Source organism: Aquarana catesbeiana, linkage group LG08, assembly GCF_042186555.1.
Source record: "Aquarana catesbeiana isolate 2022-GZ linkage group LG08, ASM4218655v1, whole genome shotgun sequence".
NCBI lineage: Eukaryota > Metazoa > Chordata > Amphibia > Anura > Ranidae > Aquarana > Aquarana catesbeiana.
The window spans coordinates 90955251-90978748 of NC_133331.1; the positions used below are offsets into that span (position 1 = coordinate 90955251).

The following is a 23498-nucleotide window of genomic DNA, read 5'->3' on the forward strand; positions in this document are numbered from 1 at the left end:
CAGCGCTGCCTGCCTCTTCTGTTTGTGATTATAGTGGGGGTGTCTCACTTGCCACAGACAGGGCAGCTCCCTGTATTTGTCAATGAACAGGGGCAGGAAATTGTGGTCATTGAACCCATCCATTTTCTCTGCAAGACACAACACAAGACAAACCCTAATGTAAGGCCAAACTCCCCTAATCTTGTTACAATATAGGTTTCCATTTCGAAGCAGTATAGGCCCAAGTTTAGATCTTACCTTCGTTATCACGATCGGCGTCTCCGATGCTCCTTCCTCCGCTCACAGATCGTACGTAAGACGCATGTGTGTTACGCTTTATACACACTGCGCATGCGTATAACTCCGCCCACCCCTGACGTTCTTTCTAGTCTATTCCCTTCCCCTTTTCGTTCGGCACAGTGGGGGAAGAGCACATGGCGGATAGACAACAGGTGCGTGCTAATTGTAGCAACGAGGAGGAGGAGGAGGAGGAGGAGGAGGAGGAGGAGGAGGAGGAGGAGGAGGGGGAGGAGGGGGAGGAAAGGCCGGAGCCTGAAACGTCCCGATCCAGAAGGAGATTTAAGGACTCAAATATGTCCTTTGGGGAGATGTTGGAAATGGTGGACATCCTGAAGAAGGCCGACTATGATGGAAAGTATGGGCCTTACCCCAACCCCAATATCCGAAAGGCCAAGATCATGGCGAAAGTGGTCAGGAGTCTGCACCGGAAATTCGGGGTACGCCGATCGAAAGATCAGCTCAGGAAGCGGTGGTCGGACCTCAAATTACAAGAACACGAGCAGTACAGAAAGATCCGGAGAGTGCTGCAAAAAAGTAAGTAGTTGTGCTGTGTTCCTATTCTTTTTGTGTTTATTACGTTCGTGCTGCTCCATGTGCTTTTAGGAACTGTTGTACAGTTTAAAATGGCAACTTTCATGTTCATGGGCACATTATTCGTTTTTCGTTCCAAATATAAAATACCATTGTTTAGCCCATATGCATTTGGCCACCATTTTGACGCCCTATACTTGTCTTCAAAGAATTGGGTTGTGTAGATGGCTTTGTTACTAGAATGAAATGCAAACTAGATTCTGTGTAAGGAGAGGACACTGAGCAGCTGTTTTCACATCTGGACACTGGAGCACTAGTGTGGGACACAAAAACGCCATTTTTATTAGGAGGGGCCACACAGGTGCTCCAGTGTATACTATAGGGGGGTCTCCATCTGTGAAGCTAACACTAAACAGGTAAAGTATTGCAGGTTGACAAAGGGCATTAAAAAAATTACAACTTGGAACTCTGCTAAAATTGACAATTGTACCTCACTTCCAAGCAATGTTTCCTATTTATAGTTCTGACATTAAATATCTGTGTGCTAATTATACCATTTTGTTTGACATAGGGGAGAAAAGACTTGGAGGACATCCCTCATCTGAGGAGACCAGAGCCCCCCTCCCCCCAACACAAGCTGAGCAGGAGGAAGAAGACGTGGTGGAACTAGTCACCACAACAGTTGAGTGTCTGCAACCACAGGCTCAGATAAGAGATGGATGGCGGCATTTTTTTTAGACCAAATTTATTTTGGGGTTCCTCTCTTTTTAGGTGATCGTGAGGTTGTGGATCAAGATCCTTTCACATCCGAAAGTGCCCAGATCCTGATCGGGGAGATCATGGGGTGTAATTTACAATTGGAAATCATCAAGCAAAACATCAATGATGTTATTCCAAAATATAAAAACATCATTGATGTTTTGGGGCGAATTTAAAACCCCTCCAAATCACTTTCTTCTTTTGTGTGCTACAATGTGCTAAATGTTTTTGTGATTTTTCCCAAAGCCAAATTTGGAGGATGCACACAGTGTGTCAACATGTGCTATCTGCCATCACGGGAGATCAATGGACGCGTTTTGGGGGTGCAACCCCTTCCTCAATAATAAAGTAGCGGTGAGGAAGGGCTTGCTCCCCCAAAACACATCCCTTGATCCCCCGTGATGGCAGGTAGCACATGTTGACATTGGGAAATTTGTGTGCATCTTCCAAATTTGGCTTTTTCAGGGGTGATTTCCCCCCATCTGAACGCAATATCAAACACAGTTCCTAAATACTCATGTCTGATATTGCCTTCAAGTTCTACCAAATGTGAACTTTGTAAGATCAAGATTTGTGTCTTTCTTGTTGGTTTTACACAGGCCTGTTTTCTATAAAATGGACATTTTGATTTTGGATAATGCCACCACAAAAATTGGTATACAACAAACATGTTGGTTTGTGTGAAAAACCTTTGATAAATGCACATGTGATTGTGCAGGTATTAAAAAACCCTAGTTAGACTTACCGGTAACGGTATTTCTACGAGTCTTTCAGGACAGCACCTGGAGAGAGCGCAGCTCCACCCACTTTCCCAGGAAACACTGCAGTCAGTTTCTTTAAAGACCGGACACTTCCACCATGGCCTCAGTTGTTCATAGAGTACCTCCAGCCATGCTGAAATTAGATAAGCAGAACACAGCAATAACACATCTTACAACCTCAAAACTTAGGGCGGGTCATCGGCGCTGTCCTGAAAGACTCGTAGAAATACCGTTACCGGTAAGTCTAACTAGGGTTTTCTCCCTTCGTCTTTCAGGACAGCACCTGGAGATGATAAAAGAGTACTTACTCTAGGGTGGGACCACCGCCTGCAGGACCTTCCTGCCAAACGACTGTTCCGCTGCTGATAGCAAGTCCAACCTGTAGTGGCGGGTGAAGGTGGAGAAACTTGTCCACGTGGCCGCTTTACAGATCCGACCCGGGGAAGCCCCTGCCCTCTCTGCCCAGGACGTTGCTACTGCCCTTGTTGAATGGGCTACTACCCCCTTAGGGGGCTCTGCTCCTGAAGCTTTATAAGCTTCGCTGATGGCCATTCTGAGCCATCTACCTATGGTGCTTTTGGATGCTCTATACCCGTTCCGTGGACCAGAGAAGAGAACAAAGAGCGAATCTGATCTTCTAAAATCTTTCGTTATCTCTATATAGTGTAATAAACACCTTCTCACGTCCAGGGAATGGAAAGACCTCTCCTTAGCACTGGACGGGTTAGGACAAAAGGTAGGGAGAATTATCTCTTGTTCCCTATGAAATGCTGATGCCACCTTTGGCAAGAAACCCGGGTCAGTTTTTAGCACTACCCGGTCTGGAAAAATATAACAAAAGGGTTCTCTTATGGAAAGAGCTTGTAACTCGCTTACTCTCCTAGCTGAAGTTACTGCTACTAACAGGACTATCTTTAACGACCATAGCCTGATTGATGCTTCCTCTGGAGGTTCAAAAGGCCCTTTGATTAGACCCCGCAGAACCACAGACAGGTCCCATCTAGGAAAAAAACTTAAAAGGTATTGGCCTAGCTCTGGCCAATGCCTTGAAAAACCTAATAATAAGCGGCTCCCTTGATAATTGTCTCTCAAGGAAAACCGATAATGCAGCTACCTGCACTTTTAGGGTGCTAGCTGCCAACCCCATCTCCATTCCCTCATGGAGAAACTCTAGCACTGGAGCAATTTCCTGTGGCGAAAGTATCCTAGTCGCACACCAGCTATTAAATCGCTTCCACGTTTTGAAGTAGATGGCCCTGGTAACCTCCTTACGACTATTCAGCAGGGTAGAGACCAGTTTATCTGAAAGGCCCTTATTTTTTAACATCTGCTCCTCAGTAACCAACCTGTCAACCTGAGATGCTGGGTATTTGGGTGATGAAGGGGGCCCTGCGTTAGGAGGTCCTTCCGAAGCGGAAGCTCCCAATAAGGTTCCACCGCCATCCCCTGTATTGTTGCGAACCAAGCCCGTTTGGGCCAGAAAGGAGCCACCAGAATCATAGTCGTGTTCTCTTTCTGTAGCTTTCTTAAGACCAAGGGGATCATCTGAAAGGGGGGAAAGGCGTAGCACAACTGGAATTTCCATGGCTGCGCTAATGCATCCAATCCCTCTGCCTGATCCTGCCTGTTCAGTGAGAAGAAGGCCTCTACTTTTGCATTCTTTTGGGATGCGAAAAGATCTATTTGGGGCACTCCCCATCTTTCTGTTAGTTGTTGGAAAGTCTCTACATTCAGACTCCATTCTGCTTCCAGTATTCTTTCTCTGCTCAGAAAGTCTGCTAGAAGGTTTAAATCTCCCTTCAGATGTATCGCTGTTATGGAGTTTAGCCTGTTTTCTGCCCAGGCTAGAATCTGGAGTGCCAAGGATAGCAGAGCCCTGCTCCTTGTTCCTCCCTGCCTTGATATATAAGCCACCGCTGTGGCATTGTCCGATAGGACCTGAACATGATGGCCCCGGACTGTTCTTTCGAAGGCCCATAGACCCAAGAGAATAGCCCTCAGCTCTCTCCAATTGGAGGACTTTCTGGCTTCCCAGTCTGTCCAACTCCCCTGAGCCATCTGCTCGTCCAGGTGGGCGCCCCAACCCCAAGAACTTGCGTCTGTTAATCTTTTCTGCAAAGGAAAACTCCAGAGCAGACCCCTGTTCAGGTTTGAGTGATTTCTCCACCACCAAAGCTTCCTCTGAACCCGCGCAGGTATCCTTATTAATTTTTCTAGGGACTCTCCATAGGACCAACTCGTTAAAATTGTCTGCTGGAGCTCCCTTGCATGTAGATGTGCCCACTGCACCGCTGGAATAGTCACAGTGAGTAGCCCTAAGACCAACATAGCTGCTCTTATGGAGATTGGCATATTTGTCTGCGTCTTCTTCACTGCCCCCTGAAGCTTCTCCCTCTTCCCTTCGGGGAGAAAAATTTTCTCCTGGATGGAATCTATCGTGTAGCCCAAGAATAGTATGGTCTGAGATGGAATCAAGTTTGATTTCTCCTCGTTGATTATCCATCCTAGACCCACCAGGTGTCTCATTGTCTTTTCCAGATCTCTCACTAACAGGTCCCTTGTTTTGGCAAAAATTAGTAGATCGTCTAGATAGGGCAGGACTGATACCCCCTCTACTCTGAGTGGGGCCAAAGCCTCCGCCAGGATTTTTGTAAAAATCCTCGGAGAGGATGACAGACCGAAAGGGAGAGCTCTGAACTGGAGATGAAGGGTAGACTCCCCCAGTTTTATCGCAAACCTTAGGTGTTTCTGAGATGTTGATGCTACTGGTACATGTAAGTATGCATCTCTCAGGTCTATGGAAGCCATAAAACATCCCGGGGTCAGGAGATTCTTCACTGAGAATATTGTGTCCATCCTGAACTTCTTGTACCTGATAGTCTTGTTTAGAATCTTCAGGTTCAGGATGAGCCTGAATTTTCCCGACGGTTTCTTCACAAGAAATATGTGTGAATAGCACCCCTGTTCTAATTCCCCGGGGGGCACGTTCACGATCACCTTTTGTAGCATCAAGTCCTTCAGGATAGCTGTCATTGCTAGTGACTTTTCTGAGTCTCGGGGAGCCTGGGTTATGTAAAAACGCACAGGAGGAGGTTGAGAAAATTCCAGCCTGTAACCCTCCAAGATGGTCTTGAGGATAAACTGGCTGCTTGTTATAGTCTTCCACTGTAAAAAGAAGGTCTGTAACCTTGCTCCCACAGTTGGGTGACCGTCACTGGGTTTTTGGGCTTGTGGTTGGGGGGCGAAAAAGTACTCCTGACTTACCCCTCCCTCTTTGAGACTTCCAAGGCCTTTTGTAGCCTGCCTCTTTGGTATCTGGGGTTTTCCGAAAAGCACGAAAATTTTTGTTGCCTTGCGGAAGTACCTTCTTCTTTATAGGGAAAGCCTTCTTTTTGTCAGCTGTTCTGTCAAGAATAGCTTCCAGCCCAGGGCCAAACACTAGATCACCTTCAAAGGGTAAACCGCATAATTTTGTCTTTGAAGCAGTATCCCCTGTCCATGTCTTGACCCATAACGCCCTGCGAGCTGAGTTTATCAGAGCTGTGGATCTGGCCGACATCCTGATTGACTCCGCTGAGGCATCTGCTATATACCCTACCGCCTTTGATAACACCGGGAGCGTATCTAGCAGATCCTTACGAGGCATCCCTGCCTCAATGTGGACTTTCAGCTGCTCCAGCCAGTGTTCCAGATTTCTGGCTACCACCGTTGAGGCCATGGCAGGCTTCAAATTTGCTAAAGAAGAATCCCATGCCTTCCTTAATAGGGAGTCTGCCTTTTTGTCCATGGTATCTTTAAGGATACCCATGTCCTCAAAGGCCAGGTCAGTATTCCTAGATACCTGGGAAAAAGCTGCGTCCAGTCTTGGCTTTTTATTCCAAATATGCGAGCTATCCTCATCAAACGGAAACCTTCGCTTGAGGGATTTAGAAAAGAAGGGGGCTCTCTCTGGATCCTTCCACTCCCTCTTAATGGTCTCTGATAGGAATTTATGTACAGGAAAAACCCTGTGTTTTTCCTCCCCGAGGCCTTGGAACATCTTATCGTGTAGGGATAGCTGAGCCTTATCCTCTGTGATGTTAAGGGTAGTATGAATTGTTCTTAGTAGATCATCTACCTCCTCAAGGGATAACTTGTACCTAGAAGAAGGAGAAGAAGCTTCATTTACTTCTTCTGCTTCCTCCTCCGAATTTAGTAAAATGTTACTTTCCTCCTCCTCTGAGTCGCTGCCCCCTCTGGATGCTGAAACAGAGGATTGAGAATGTGGCACCACACTGCTATGTGCCGTTGGACGCCTATCTAGGTAGGACCTGAAGGACTCAAAGGTGTCTGCCAGTTCCTTCCTGAAAGAGCTTAGCAATTCGCTTTGCTGAGCTGCAGGACTAGCAGGAGCTGTCTCCTCCTTAACTATGTCCGTAATGCAAGATTTGCATAATATTTTGGGCCAGGAATCCCTCAGTAACCCCTTACAAGAGGGACATTTCCTTTTAACAATAGGGGAGACATGCTTGGTCTTTTCTTTAGCCTTCTGCAATAACCCAAGGGAAAAAAGACAATTGCTGAACTATATTTCACAAACAACAGTTTACATGCTGTATAAAAAGGAACACAGAAAAAAACACCACCAAGGAAGTTAACCCTTTAACACCTATGATCTGTTCCACAGCCGGTGAATCACCCCACAGATCCACCTTAAAACATAATTAATCACTTATCCCTCCTTTAGTACTCAGGACCAAGTGATCTGCAGGCTCCCCCCTTTTTTTTTTTTTTTTTTTAGGGAAGGGATAATATATAAACATTATAAATGCCCATAGAGTAAAGACAGAGACCAGTATCCCTGCTTACCTGAGCCTGGCTGATTGTTGTGGCTCCTGCTCCTGCCACCGCCGTCTGATCGTCCTCCATTATTGTCAGGACACACAGCGGCGTTTGTGCTCTTTTATTTGATTTTCCCGGGCCGCTCACCGCTGTGAGGGCCGGAAATGAAATCAGCCGTGGAGACCGCCCCCTCCTCCTGCGTTCCAGCGGCTGGAACCGGAAGCCGCGTCGCGCCACTCGAGGCCCCGCCCCCGGTCGGAAATGACGCGCTTGCCATCCGAACCCGGAAGGCGTGAGGCCCGTGGAATAGACGCCGCTCTACTCCACAGCCCTGCCACCGGTCTGTAGGAGCGGGACCCTCGCAGCCTGGCTCTCGCCGAGCATGAAGAGGAGGAGGCACCGGAGAATCCCCCACACGTCAGGGAGGATGCTGGGCTGTCTTAGGAAAAGAAGAAAACGATCCTGTATGCCCATACTTTCACCACCTGGAGAAAGCGCAGCACACCCCTGGTTCCCTGCAGCGCTTCCACCATGGCGGAGGAAACACTACAACTGAGGCCATGGTGGAAGTGTCCGGTCTTTAAAGAAACTGACTGCAGTGTTTCCTGGGAAAGTGGGTGGAGCTGCGCTCTCTCCAGGTGCTGTCCTGAAAGACGAAGGGAGAAAGATTGTTAATCAAGAATGTGTGGATTATTGTCTCAACGCTACAACACTTTTGGGGTGATGTTAATGGTTAACAGAGGACGGAATATGGTTAACAGAGGACGGAATTAAAATTAGACTTGAGAAACTTAACATTAATAAATCACCGGGACCAGATGGCTTGCATCCGAGGGTACTTAGGGAACTCAGTCAGGTGATTGCCAGACCGTTGTTCCTAATTTTTACAGACAGTCTATTGACTGGAATGGTACCAGCTGATTGGAGAAAAGCCAATGTAGCACCAATATTTAAAAAGGGCCCAAAAAACATCCCTGGGAATTACAGACCAGTTAGCCTAACATCAATAGTATGTAAACTCTTGGAGGGGATGATAAGGGACTATATACAAGATTTTAGTAATAAGAAGGATATCATTAGCAGTAATCAGCATGGATTCATGAAGAATCGTTCTTGCCAAACCAATCTATTAACCTTCTATGAGGAGGCGAGTTGCCATCTAGATAAAGGAAGGCCCGTAGACGTGGTGTATCTGGATTTTGCAAAAGCATTTGACACAGTTCCCCATAAACGTTTACTGTACAAAATAAGGTGCGTTGGCATGGACCATAGGGTGAGTACATGGATTGAAAACTGGCTACAAGGGCGTGTTCAGAGGGTGGTGATAAATGGGGAGTACTCAGAATGGTCAGGGGTGGGTAGTGGGGTCCCCCAGGGTTCTGTGCTGGGACCAATCCTATTTAATTTGTTCATAAACGACCTGGAGGAGGGGATAAACAGTTCCATCTCTGTATTTGCAGACGATACTAAGCTAAGCAGGGCAATAACTTCTCCGCAGGATGTGGAAATCTTGCAAAAAGACCTGAACAAATTAATGGGGTGGGCGACTACATGGCAAATGAGGTTCAATGTAGAAAAATGTAAAATAATGCATTTGGGTGTCAAAAATATGAATGCAATCTATACACTGGGGGGAGAACCTCTGGGGGAATCTAGGATGGAAAAGGACTTGGGGGTCCTAGTGGATGATAGGCTCAGCAATGGCATGCAATGCCAAGCTGCTGCTAATAAAGCAAACAGAATATTGGCATGCATTAAAAGGGGGATCAACTGCAGAGATAAAACGATAATTCTCCCGCTCTACAAGACTCTGGTCCGCCCGCACCTGGAGTATGCTGTCCAGTTCTGGGCACCAGTCCTCAGGAGGGACGTACTGGAAATGGAGCGAGTACAAAGAAGGGCAACAAAGCTAATAAAGGGTCTGGAGGATCTTAGTTATGAGGAAAGGTTGCGAGCACTGAACTTATTCTCTCTGGAGAAGAGACGCTTGAGAGGGGATATGATTTCAATTTACAAATACTGTACTGGTGACCCCACAATAGGGATAAAACTTTTTCGCAGAAGAGAGTTTAATAAGACTCGTGGCCACTCATTACAATTAGAAGAAAAGAGGTTTAACCTTAAACTACGTAGAGGGTTCTTTACTGTAAGAGCGGCAAGGATGTGGAATTCCCTTCCACAGGCGGTGGTCTCAGCGGGGAGCATTGATAGCTTCAAGAAACTATTAGATAATCACCTGAATGACCGCAATATACAGGGATATGTAATGTAATACTGACATATAATCACACACATAGGTTGGACTTGATGGACTTGTGTCTTTTTTCAACCTCACCTACTATGTAACTATGTAATTGTTGTTTTATGAGAAAATGGGGGTTATTTCCTAAGGGCAAATCCACTTTGCACTACAAGTGCAGTTTCAGTGCAGTTGCAAGTGCACTTGTAGTGAAATGTGTTTTTGCATTTAGTAAATAACAGCCAACAGTGCTTTGTATAATAAGGTTACACAATCACGACATTTTCTGCACTCCAAACATTTCTGTCAGGCTCAGCTAAAACAAACATAAGCAGTAAATGTCCACAAAGATTTATTTTTTTTATTATAAAAAGGCTTCACAGATTGTCTGGCATATTGATGGCCCCCCTACCCGCAAAGAACTCCTGGTATCGTAACCGGACATCACGGGCACTCAGGGAGGGCAAGCCAGGACAGCCGCTTTCAAGCGCCGTCAGTGTGGTTTGATGTATCATTCCGGCCTCAGGCCCAACTGAGCTAGCATAGTTGGCCGAATGTTTCCTTAAAAAGTTATGGAGAACACAGCACGCAAGTATTATATGGTTCAGTTTATACTCCGCCATATGGATGGGCGTCATAAATAGGCGGAACCGGCTGGCCAGGATTCCAAATGTGTTCTCCACCACTCTTCGGGCTCTGGCCAGCCGGTAATTAAAAACCCTCTGTTCCGGGGTGAGGGTCCTTATTGGGAATGGCCGCATCAGGTGGTCCCCCAGCGCAAACGCTTCATCAGCAACGAACACGAATGGGAGTCCTTCCACATTGTCCTCTGGAGCTGGCAAGTCCAAGCTGCCATTCTGGAGACGCCTGTAAAACTCTGTCTGGGCGATGACTCCACCATCGGACATCCGGCCATTCTTCCCCACGTCCACATACAAGAAGTCGTAATTAGCCGACACCACCGCCAACATCACTATACTATTGAACCCCTTGTAATTATAATAGTACGACCCCAAGTTAGGTGGTGGGACGATGTGGACGCGTTTCCCATCAATTGCCCCTCCGCAGTTAGGAAAGTCCCACCGCTGGGCAAAGTGGGAGGCCACAGTCTGCCATTCCTGTGGCATGGAAGGAAACTGTTGAGGAAAAAACAATAAACATTACTATTTTTTCACAGAAACATGGCAAGCAGATTATACACAAACATTATGGGGCAACCTCCAGATAGCATTTAGTACGGGGAATTTAACAAGGCCAAAGTATAAAGGTACACCTATCATATTCCCCCTCCCCCCCTCTCATGGGCCATTTCTAACATTATAGGGGGTGTGTGGAAATCTTGGACAGGTAACCCTCTTCACTTCATTGAGAGATGAATGCATAAATAATGGGTATTACTTTGAACAGACCCTCCTTAGTTACCTGTCCAGTGGGCTGCCAATAGTGTAAGAAGTGTCATAATACAAAGATATAAATACACACTGTACACATTTGAGGACATTTGGATATTCTGCTATTACCTATCAAGATAATAATAGGATGTAAAAACTTTAAACAGTACCATTTGAAAGTATACAGGCAGGCCCTTGCACTACATGCTTTGGGGAATTCATCCATAAATCTGACCAGTAAAGAGATGGGTATAGTGTGTATGGGTTTGGCAAAGTCAGCAGATAGATGATTGAGGATAGAGAATTGGAATCAGCTGACTTAGCAGTTGGGGGGAGGGAGGGTTACTAAAAATTATTTGGGGACACCACAAAAAAAAGCCTCTGGCACTCTGCCTGAATTTAAATCAAAAATAACATTTCCAAACATTTTAGGGGGTGTTTGGGGTAAAGCACTACTATGGAGCTGATAAAATACATTGTTAAGTGACTACATGAGGTGAATATAGGACCAGGAGACACCATGCTGGGGAGGTTAGTGAAGGGCAAATATGTATGAAGGACCTAAAATAATAATGACATAAAAATCCAGCATGCATGAGGACAAAGGGGACATTCACAGCATATTACAATCATGGTAATTAGGGAATGAGGAAAGAAATACAATATATTAGCAAACATTCAATACAATAAAATGTGATATAAAAGGATAAAAATCTTACCTTCATATACTCCTTCTGCAGGACCTGGATGATGGCAGAACAGGTCTCTGGGATAATGATACCCAGAGCCTGGGGGGAGATGCCTGTTGAGAACTTGAGGTCCTGCAGGCTTCTCCCTGTGGCCAAATACCGCAAGGTAGCGACCAACCTCCGCTCCGGAGTGATGGCTTGCCTCATGCAGGTATCCTGCCTGCTGATATAGGGGGTCAGCGAAGCCAACAAACGGTGAAACACGGGGTCCGTCATCCTGAGAAAGTTCCTGAAATCATCAGGATTATTCTCACGGATCTCACGGAGCAAAGGCATATGAGAGAACTGGTCACGCTGAAGCAACCAATTCTTGGTCCATGAACTCCTCCCCACCCTGTTCATGGACTGGACTTGTGTCAAGGTCAGGACCCCAACACCAAGCCCCCGCACAGCACGAACTCTACGAGGAGTACGCATACGAAACATGGCTAGAAAACGGTCGGCTGCTCAGAACGAAGTAACAGAACGCACTGAAGAACAGCAAGGCCTGTGAAGAGCGACCTGAAAAACAGTAACGAACCAACAAGAATACAATGACTACTTAAAGTCACGCGGAACTTGCTTGCACGCACTGAAGAGCAGATACAAACCCACAAGCACAAACTGAACGGCAGAAAACGATCTGAAAGCCACGAGTCTGAAAAAGCGCGAATCGTCTCTCACCAAACTTTTACTAACACGAGATTAGCAAAAGGAGCCCAAAGGGTGCCGCGCTTGGTTCTGAACTGGCCTTTTCTAGTCTCGTCGTACGTGGTGTACGTGACCGCGTGGTTGGCGATCGGAAATTCCGACAACTTTGTGCGACCGTGTGTAGGCAAAACAAGTTTGAGCCAACATCCGTCGGAAAAAATCCTAGGATTTTGTTGTCGGAATGTCCGAACAAAGTCCGACCGTGTGTACGCCCTATTATTGTTATTATTATAATACAGGATCTATATAGCACCAACAGTTTTCGCAGCGCTTTACAATATAATATATATATATATATATATATATATATATATATATATATCTTAAATGTTATTGCTTGTTTCTTCAAATGTCTTTGATGTTTACACCAGTCAAACGGTATAACAATCCATGCAATTATTGTTTCTGTGTCCCAATTACAATGGCCTGATCTTGCTCTGATAAAATCAGTACTGGGCTTATCAATCTTTCTGGTTAAGCTATGATGTGGTGATCTGCATGCAAAGAAGGGGGCTAAGTTTAAGTTGCAAGGGCCGTTGCGGTGTTGGGGGATTGTTATGACAGAGCAGTGCTCTTTATGTTTTTGTCACTTTCCATTTTGTGCAATTCATTAGTGTCTATATTACTTGCAATCAGGGCCGTTTTTAATATGGATTGGACCCTGGGCAAATATTTTCTTGGGCCACCTCATGCAATTTTGCTCTCCACTCCAACATCACAAAAAAACTCTCCTATTCCCTCTCATGTTAGTTGCAGCCAGGTACACTGCTCTATGCACACTACACATCCAATAATCCATCTCAGGAGTGAACAAGAGAGGGTGGCTGCATTCCTACTTACAGTGGGACTAGGGTTGCCACCTTTTCTTTAAGCTAAACTCGAACACTTTAGTGGCTCTCAGGATTTCTTTTTTGTAGTATATGAAACAAATGAAAAACAAAAATGTAGTACAAATAGATGTAAAACCTGTATAACCATTTTTTAAAAATTGTGCTGCATGGTATTTTGTTACCATACGTTTTGCTGCAGGTAAATGAGCGCAAAAGCAAGGGGTGTAGTACTGCCATTAACCTCCCTGGCGGTATTCCCAAGTGTGGGTCGGGGTGAACTTTCAGTACCAAAAGCGGTAACCCCGAGCCACACTCAGGATCGCATTGCAGGATCCAGGTACAGTTACTTACCTTGTCCCCAGGATCCTGCAATGTCTCCCCGCTGTGTGTGCGAGCCGTGTCCTCCACCGGATCTATCACAGTGCCGAGCTCCATTCCCTGCAAGCGTTGCAACACATGGTGCCAAATTCAAAAACTGAAGCACACACAATACATACAGTAATGTAATCTGTAAGATTACAGTGTACTGTATCAAATAATTTCACCTCCCTTTTGTCCCTAGTGGTCTGTCCAGTGCCCTGCATGCAGTTTTATATTATAAATACTGTTTTTTCTGCCTGGAAGATGGAGATTGTCCACAGCAAATAAAACAGTCCCTTTACATCAAAAGCGGTTTTAGACCAGCTAGAAAACAGCGATAATAAATTAGAATCACTTGCAGAATTGAGCAATAGTGATTTGTGGGGAAATCCGTCATCAAAACACTGAAAGTAATGACAGTGACAATTCTGCAACTGAGCAAATTTCAGTGTTTTTGATTTGATTACATTATTGAATTTTTTTTATTATTATTGTGCTATTATTTGTTATAAATATTTATAGTTATTATATTATAATTTATGATTTCATGTTTCAAACTTTATCATACCCGGGCTGTCTACTAGACTTTTGTTTGGGCAGATTTAAGTGTGTTATTCCTAAGAATTACAGGGCTACAATATAAAATGGCAAATTTCCATGCAAAACATTGTACCGCTTTGAGCATTAAAAAATCTGAAATAATCATACCGTCAGGGAGGTTAAGACTTAAAAGGCACCACTGCACACCTGCAAAAGGTCTGTGTGTTACTGTGCACTGCAGGAATGCACGTAATTTTGGGCACATTCCTGCAATGCAAAAATGTCCACCAAGAACAGGGGTAATAAACTGAAATTAAAGGAGGTCTAATTGCTAAAAAAGCTGAGGTCTGCATTCCTCTCTAATATAATGTAAAAGTAGGCAAATCACATCCATCTTTCAAGTAAAATTAAATAGAACCAGGTTACATAGGGTGTCCCTAGAAGAGTCCCCCATACATCAGGTGTGCGCATCATAGCATCCACTTACATCAAGTGTGCCCAACAGAGCCCCCCCATACATCAGATGTACCCATCAGAGTTCCCTTGTACATGAGATGTGCCCACCAGAGCTCCCCCTTCCATGGAATGTGCCCACCAGAGCTCCCCCTTCCATGGAATGTGCCCACCAGAGCTCCCCCTTCCATGGAATGTGCCCACCAGAGCTCCCCCTTCCATGGAATGTGCCCACCAGAGCTCCCCCTTCCATGGAATGTGCCCACCAGAGCTCCCCCTTCCATGGAATGTGCCCACCAGAGCTCCCCCTTCCATGGAATGTGCCCACCAGAGCTCCCCCTTCCATGGAATGTGCCCACCAGAGCTCCCCCTTCCATGGAATGTGCCCACCAGAGCTCCCCCTTCCATGGAATGTGCCCACCAGAGCTCCCCCTTCCATGGAATGTGCCCACCAGAGCTCCCCCTTCCATGGAATGTGCCCACCAGAGCTCCTTCTACATAAGGCTTGCCCTCCAAAGCTCCCCCTTACATCAGATGTGTTCACCAGAGCTCCACCGTACATCGGGTGTGCTCACCAGAGCTCCACCGTACATCAAGTGTGCCCACCAGAGCCCCCCTTACATCAGGTGTGCCCACTAGAGCTCCCCCTTACATCAGATGTGCCCAGCAGAGTCCCACGTTTCCCCCTGTACTCACTGATCACTAACTTTAAAGAAGTTTCTTGTTCCTCTTTCCAGTCTTGACACAGTGTTTCTTCATTCCTTGGCAGTGCCGCTGAGACTGAGTTTTCAGTCTGTGCCAGCTCTCTATTGCCCCCTGCAGGCTGGAGGGAGGAGAACACCTAATGCTCTCTTTGGCTAGGAGCCACAGTCTGGTCTGAATAATGTGTCCGGTTGTCAGGTGGGCTAAAAACCGGACACATGATTCAAAACCCGGGCTGTCCGTGTGAATCCCGTGGATCCTGGTTGGGTCTGTGTGGATCCTGGTTGGAGAAAGCTGAGAGCAAGAGAATTAACTTTTTTGAGCTAAGAATATACAATATATATATATATATATATTCATAGTTTGTGGACTTTATAGTTTTCCTATAGACTAAATAATATACACCGATTTGGGTTATTTTTTTTCCAACAAAATGTAGCAAGCTAACTCAAGATTATTTATTTGTAAACTTTTATAACAGAAATTAACCACTTCCTATCCAGGCCAATTCTGGCACTTCACCCCTACATGTAAAAATAATCATGAGAAACTATTATCAATCCGACTGAACATGATCCTCCCTTCTCTTATTCATAAAGACCAGGTGGGCTTTGTCCCCCTTAGACAGGCAGGGGATAATACCAGGAAAGTGATTGACCTGGTGGATGTGGCGAACAGGGAGAAAACGGCGTCTTTGCTACTTAGTCTGGACGCCGAAAAGGCCTTTGACCGACTTGGGTGGCCCTTCCTGTTCGCCACATTACAACATGTAGGGTTTCAGGGACCATTCCTAAGAGCCATAAAACATCTCTATTCCAATCCCTCATCACAGGTTAGGACTCCTTTTGCCCTTTCCCCCACCTTCTCCATAACAAATGGAACCCGTCAGGGATGCCCACTATCACCCCTACTATTCGCACTCTGTGTCGAACCCCTGGCGGCCTCTATTCGAGGCAACCAGGATATTCGAGGAATCCCAGTTAGGGGCCGGGAGTTTAAGATCTCATTATTCGCTGATGACGTGATTCTCACCCTAACCCAACCCAGAATCTCCCTTCCAAATCTACATGCAGAACTCGACAAATACGGAGCCCTATCGGGCTATAAAATTAACACCTCCAAGTCGGAGGCCCTTCCAATTAATATCTCGGAAATGGAAATAGCACATCTAAAAGGCAAATTTCACATACCACTGGAAAACCACATCATTGAAGTACTTGGGGGTACACATCACCACACAATTTAACACTCTATACCAGGAAAACTTTCCTCCCCTTTTCCGTTCCATCAAAGCCCTGCTTACAACCTGGAAGAGACACCATATCTCCCTGCTGGGCCGGATCGCATCGATTAAGATGACAATCCTCCCGAAATTACTTTACCTCTTCCAAACATTACCCATCCCTGTCCCCCGCAATCATCTGAATAAACTTCAATCGGACCTTTTTAAATTCACCTGGAATTATAAACGACATAGAATTCCCCAATCGGTAATGATGTCGGCGCGCTCAGATGGAGGCCTTGCCTTCCCTAACCTCATTAAGTATTATCAAGCCACCCAACTACGAGCAATAACCTCGTGGTTCACTCAAAAGTCCTACAATAGATGGACAGAAATTGAAAAAATATGGCTAGCCCCCATCCACCCAAATAGCTTACTATGGAACACGAGAGCAGAGGTCCCCCCTGAGCACTTACTGGGAACTATGTCCCAGCTTCGTCAATTGTGGATCAAACTATCCCGCTTACATGAGTTGTCCTCAGAAAAATCAGTCCTAACGTCCTTTGTCTGCAACCCCAAAATTCCAGATAGTCTCACCCATGGTCGTCACGGAACCTTTTTCACTATGGACACCTAGTAGATCCTAGATCCCGCAGGCTATTGTCCTTCTCTGATCTTCAGACTAAACATAACCTGCCACATCAAGCTTTCTACAGTTACCTGCAGATACGTCACTATGCCCTGTCCATATTGCCTGACCTACAATTCTCCCCTCCAACGTCTTTTGAAAACCTAATCCTGGGGGGCACGGCCCAGAAAGGCTTAATCTCTGATATGTACAAAATATTAAATGCCTACCCACTGGAAGCTAAAGGTAAACATGCCTATATGATCAAATGGGAAAAAGCCCTCAATGAGGAACTCCCCTTGGAGCAATGGCAGACGATATGGACCCAGGCAGCCAAAAGTTCCCTCTGTACTCTATATAAGGAAAACACCTATAAAATCCTCCTCTACTGGTATATGACTCCAGACACCCTCCACACCATATATCCTTCTAGCTCTGATCGCTGTTGGCGATGTCAAAAAGAAAGAGGGACCCTCCTTCACCTTTTTTGGAGCTGTCCACTGATTACCCCTTTCTGGACTGCGGTTCAGCAGTTGCTGGCAGGTCTTCTGGAGGCACAGATCCCCATGACCCCCAAGTCATTCCTCTTAGGAGTCCTGCAACTAAAGATTCCCACACCCAGCAAAAAATTAATGCGCCACATACTTACAGCAGCACGATGTCTTATATCGCCTTGCACTGGAAAAAAAAACCTCCCCCCACTCCTGAAGCTTTATATGCCAGAATCAAGGATGTGGAGTTGATGGAGAAGATGACGGCCAGAATCCAGGACAGGCTGGAAGCACATAATAAAGTATGGGAGCTGTGGCATCTTCGGGAGGACCCACCATGATAAGTACATAAGTCTTTACTATTAACAACCCTCCCCTCCCTCCCCCTCCTCTTCTCTCATTTTCTTTTCTTCCTTCCTCTTTCTCTATACCCCGAGTGTTCTAATGACTCGCACAGTTTTGAATAATTTAACAGGGAAAAATGAAGGAACCTGTTGTATACATGTACACCGTTATATGCTCCTTCTTTTCTTTTGTCATTTTCTACATATTATGTATGCTTGTAATACAAATATTACAATAAAATGTTATTTGGAAAAAAAAAAAATAAATAAATAATCATGAGGCTGTACTGATGGGCACTGATGAGGCTGTACTGATGGGCACTGATGAGGCTGCATTGCCCATTAATGCAGTCTCACCAGTGCCCATCAATGCAGCCTCATCAGTACCCAGCCATCAGTGCCCATCAATACAGCCTCATAAGTGCCCAGCCACCAGTGCCCATCAATGCAGTCTCATCAGTGCCCATCAGTACAGCCTCATCAGTGCCCATTAATGCAGCCTCATCATCAGTGCCTGGGCCCATCCCATCAGCCTTACCTGGCTCAGCTGGCTGTGGCATGCCTAGACATCTGAAGAGGAGAGCCGCCGCAGCCAGTTTACACAGAGCGGACCACAGCGCGGCAGATTGACACATGAGGTCCCGCTTCCTGGACCAGGTAGGTTCCTATGATTGAGCCGGATAAGTGGAAGATGGAAATCCCCGGATGCTCTGTAAAACGGCGGTGCTCACCCCCCCTCCTGACGCCACTGAGCAGCACTCTGTCACTTGTAGCACAGAAGCCAGGCTTGTGTTTACAAGTGTCAGAATAACAGTGACAGTGAGTCTGGCAAGCCAGGGCCTATTTTAAGGAAGGAGCCCGGTGCTGCAGCTCCAATAGCCCCTATGTTAATCAGGCCCTGACCTACCTGGTCCTGGTCTGCAGAGCTCTGCTCACCATCTGAGCTGCCAATAGTACTCTGACATTGGCTCTTACCCGAGGCCTCCCAAATCAGGTCCCGATGTACAGGCATGGCGCGGGGCGGGGTCAGAGCATCATTGAAGCTCACAGCCCTGCCGGCTCCTTGCTCAGTGTGCTTATGCTGGCTGTGGCCTGTGTGGACTGGAGTGGTCATTTTGCAGTGCTGATGGGACTCCCAATTTGCAGGCAGCATGGGCTAAATTGTGAGAGATGCTTTTATCCCAAAACTTCTTTTTTTTTTTTATTCTTTATTTAAAGGTCAAGGAGTTATACAAAAACCATAATCAAAAAGAATGTTAAGGTACACAAACAAAAAACAGCGCAAGATACATCCCTACAGCAGTAGTGTGCAACATACGGCATATCAACTGGCATGTATGCACCAACCAACGTAGTCAGCCGTGTACCCCATTCCGTAAATCCAGATGCTTGATCCCAGGTCTCAGTAGACTCCCCAAACTGGATTTTTGAGTTTTTTGAAGAGTATTACCACATGAGAGCGTCCGAAAGGTCCAGGCTCATAGAAATAAGAACAGAGAAGGATAAAGAAAGCCTAGTGGAGAGATAGAGGAAAGGGGAGAGAAAAAAAACTAAAGGGGGGGGAGGGAGGATGTGTAAGACAGGGCAGGGAAACGTCCTTGACTCGTTCAATCCACCAAGTGCTCCGCTGGCTGTGATGCCAGTAGTGTCTGATCCCTATAGAAGAAAATAGGGAGTCCAGACCTTCCAGTATTTATCGTCCTGCTCCTTTAAAGTCATGGTTAGATTCTCCTTGGATATCTGTGATTCTCATCTTCCAATGTGAAATTGTAGGGGAACACATACTTTTCCATAAAGCTGGAATACAGGCTCTAGCCCCTGTAAGCAAGTGTCTCAGCAATGAAGTCTTACATTTTTTTGTTGACATTGGGGTGTCATTTAAGAGGTAGGCCACCAGATTCTTCTAAAGTGATATTCCGGTCAACGTTTTAATGGTAGATTCTACATCAGTCCATAAATTATTCAAATTTTGGGCATTCCCAAAAAATGTGCAAAAGGGTCTCCACATACTCCTCACAGCGCCAACAAGTATCCGGAACCTGCAGGCACATTTTATGCAATTTGGCAGGAGTTCTATACCACTATGTAAGGAGCTTATATCCCAAACGTTTTTTGACTAATAAATAAATATATATATATATATATATATAATATTATATCATATATCATATATTTGAGCTAGTATATCTTCTTTGTCCCCTTTTTTGTGGGCACTTTTGTTCTAAGATCATTTCCTTTAATGACATGGTTTCTCCACAGATGTGGTTTAACAATTTAAAATTCACTTATTCCTGAAGAAGTGAACTTTGTTTCACGAAAGGCGTTCAGAGAAGGGTCAGATCATACATTTTTCTCTGTCATGTCTAATGCAATGTATGGTATTTCATACTAATACACATCTTTTTAAGGCCTCTTTTTAACGTCCACACATGACGTTTTTACAGCTGCTGTTAGGAGCGTCTGATGTTTTTTTTTCTTTTTTGCTGCCTTTAAATGCCCCTCCATGTTAGTCTATGTGTCCATGCACACAAACTTTCAGAGGCATTTGTAGGCATAAGCGTTTAGGGGCAATAGAAAAAAAAATAACAGCCTGTGCATCCAGGAGCAGAGGCTGTTGAGCTGTAAAAACGCAAAATGACAAGAAAAAAAAAAAAAAAAACGCTGCTAAACGCTGTAACAAGCGAGGAAGTGGATCTTTCATTCATCTGCCTGTCATTCATTCATAGAATGCTTTTCCTTGATGGAAGCACAGCTTCTATGAAGGAATGAAGAGGCTAAAAAAGGACTTCGGATTTCAACTAAGAGAGCCAACAGAACAAGAGACATTTGCATTGAATGTAAGTATCATACATTGTGCCGGTTAAAAAAAAAAAACAAAAAACAAAACAAAGCTTAGGCTTTAATAAATAAGAGATAAGAGCCTAAGTTGTCATATAATGAATGCTGGCGCTTTTTTTTTTTCTTACTAAGCAATGACCACAACATCAAAACAGGGATAGTAACCTGCACGGCAAGATGGAGATAGTAACCAACTGTCTGCATTATCTTCTTGTTCTTGTTTGTTAAATCATTTTATTATCTTATCTGGACTACCAGTGGCTACCATTACACAATGTTTTAGTAACACCTAACAGGATGGTTTTGTCTACTTTTTTATGTTTAATGACTCAGCAAGCATTACCTTTAAGTTCTTGCATATCCTGTTAGAAAAGAAGAAGGCTGAACAGCTGAAACAATGTGAAAAAACCTTGTGAGCTGCTATAAAGACTATAGCGTAGCTGCCAGCACTCCCCACACTTCCTTACAATATGTGATAAACAATATATGCAAAAATATTGCAGCGCTAAAAAACATGCAGGTGTATAAACACAAAATTAACCATGTGACAATACAAAAATAAAATATTTTGGTACAAAGAATACATTTCTAAATTCATCACATAAGTCCATAAAATGTCCTAATCTGTCTTTGTGAGTGAAAAAGAAAAAAAAAAAAAAAAAAGAAAAAAAAAAAAACACTTATATGTTGGTGACAAAACAATAAAGCAGTCTCTTCATACACATCCACGTCTCTGCCTCTCCGATGGCTCCTGTGCTCCCCTCCACCAGATGTGCCCTCACCTTATATCCTATAAAATCATGCCTTGTGTATAAAAACATTCCTCTGGATCTCTCCTCTTAAAACGGAGTTCCACCCTAAAGTGGAACTTCCGCTCATCGGATTCCTCCCCCCCTCCGGTGCCTCAATTGGCACAATTCAGGGGGGAGGGGGGTGCAGATACCTGTATAATACAGGTATCTGCACCCACTTCCGGGAATAGCTAGCCGCACCTAGCCGCAAATGCCCGCCCCCCCCCCCTCTTGTTGTGTTGTGGGAAACACACAGTTCCCACAACACAACGGGGACCAGTGTAGACGCGCAGCGTGACTTGCGAATGCACAGTAGGGAACCGGGCAGTGAAGCCGCAATGCTTCACTTCCTGATTCCCTGACCGAGGATGGCGGTGGGGGCAGCCAAGAGACGAGCGATCGATCGGCTTCGGCATCGCTGGACCCTGGGACAGGTAAGTGTCCATTTATTAAAAGTCAGCATCTGCAGTATTTGTAGCTGCTGGCTTTTAATATTTTTTGTTTAAGGTGGAGCTCCTCTTTAATGTTTCTCCTTCCTTATGGATGTTGCTTGCAAGCTCCAATCAGAGTGGTGACATTTAAAGCAATCAAAGCCACGCTATAGTGCTTTATCCTTTTAGGAAAAATATTTTGACCATACAACACATTGTATATGCACTCACATTTAAAAACACTTTAGCAGGCAGTTATGTATTGCATCTACAGCTTGTGCAGGGACGAGTGTTTCACCTGTCTGCCGGTTCTGCAGCTCCGCCTGTCAGTGTAACCTCCGTCCATGCGACAAGTCTTTTCCTTCCTTGATGCGCATACGGGCGGCCGCCATGTCCGTCGGGCACCAGCGATCGCTCCTGACAGACCCAGAACGGGGATGTGTGTGTGTGTGTGTGTGTGTGTGTATGTGTATGTGTATGTGTATATATATATATATGTGTGTGTATGTGTATGTGTATATATATATGTGTGTGTATGTGTATATATATATGTGTATGTGTATGTGTATGTGTGTATGTATATATATATATATATATATATATATATATATATATATATATATATATATATATATATATATATGTGTGTGTGTGTGTGTGTGTGTGTGTGTGTGTGTGTGTGTGTGTGTGTGTGTGTGTGTGTGTGTGTGTGTGTGTGTGTGTGTGTATATAAACACACACATCCCTGGTTCTGGCAGGGGAGAGGAGACAGGTTGTGTGTTCCTAGTATATAGGAACAAATGATCTGTCTCCTCCCACCCCCCCTACAGTTAGAATACACTGAAAGAACACATTTAACTCTTCCATCGTCCCCCTAGTGTTAACCCCTTCCCTGCTAATGACATTTATACAGTAATCAGAGGCTATTTTTAGTTCTGATCTCTGTATAGATAAAGTGTCAAAGTGTCCAATCTGTCCGCCGCAATGTCGCAGTCCCGAAAAAAAAAAAAAAAAATTGCAGATCGTCGCCATTACTAGTAAAAAAAAATAAAAATATCAATCTATCCTTTATCAAGGGAGAAAAATATATATCGGTCTAAACTGAGGAAGGATTTTTTTTATTTTTCAAAAATTTTGGTATATTAATTATAGCAAAAAGTAAGTTTGTTTGTATACAGCGTCGCACGACCGCGCAATTGTCAGTTAAAGCGACGCAGTGCCGTATCGCAAAAAAAAGGCCCGGTCAGGAAGGGGTAAATTCCTCCGGGGCTAATGTGATTAAAGCGGAGTTCCACCCATATAAAAGTCAGCAGCTACAAAAAAAGTGTAGCTGCTGACTTTTAATAAATCGGACACTCACCTGTCCCACAGTCCAATGGTATGTGTGTGTTTTGGAAAAATCTGGACAGCCGCACTCCGGATTGGAAAAGTGAAAAATAAAATCCTCTTTATTGAAAAAGTAATAACATGATTAAAATCCGTACATGGCTTTGTTGGGATAATGCAGCATAACCGCTAACGCGTTTCACGCTCCCATAGAGCGCTTACTCATAGCTATGAGTGCGGCTGTCCAGATTTTTCCAAAACACACACATACCATTGGAATAGCAATTGCCGGCACCTGGGGCTCTCACAATCATCCACACAG

At 44.9% G+C, this 23498-nt stretch overlaps 1 protein-coding gene across 2 annotated transcripts in view; it reads right to left on the bottom strand.

Annotated features, from left to right (window-relative positions):
- Positions 1–15203, bottom strand: part of NT5C2 (5'-nucleotidase, cytosolic II) — a 252325-nt gene extending 237122 nt beyond the window's left edge. The window contains exon 1 of one of the 2 annotated variants that reach the window (XM_073596131.1): positions 15100–15203. The gene's annotated coding sequence lies outside the window, so the exon portion shown is untranslated. The remainder of the gene's footprint in view (positions 1–15099) is intronic. The other variant, XM_073596132.1, reaches the window with a different exon arrangement.
- Between the last annotated feature and the right edge of the window lie 8295 nt (positions 15204–23498).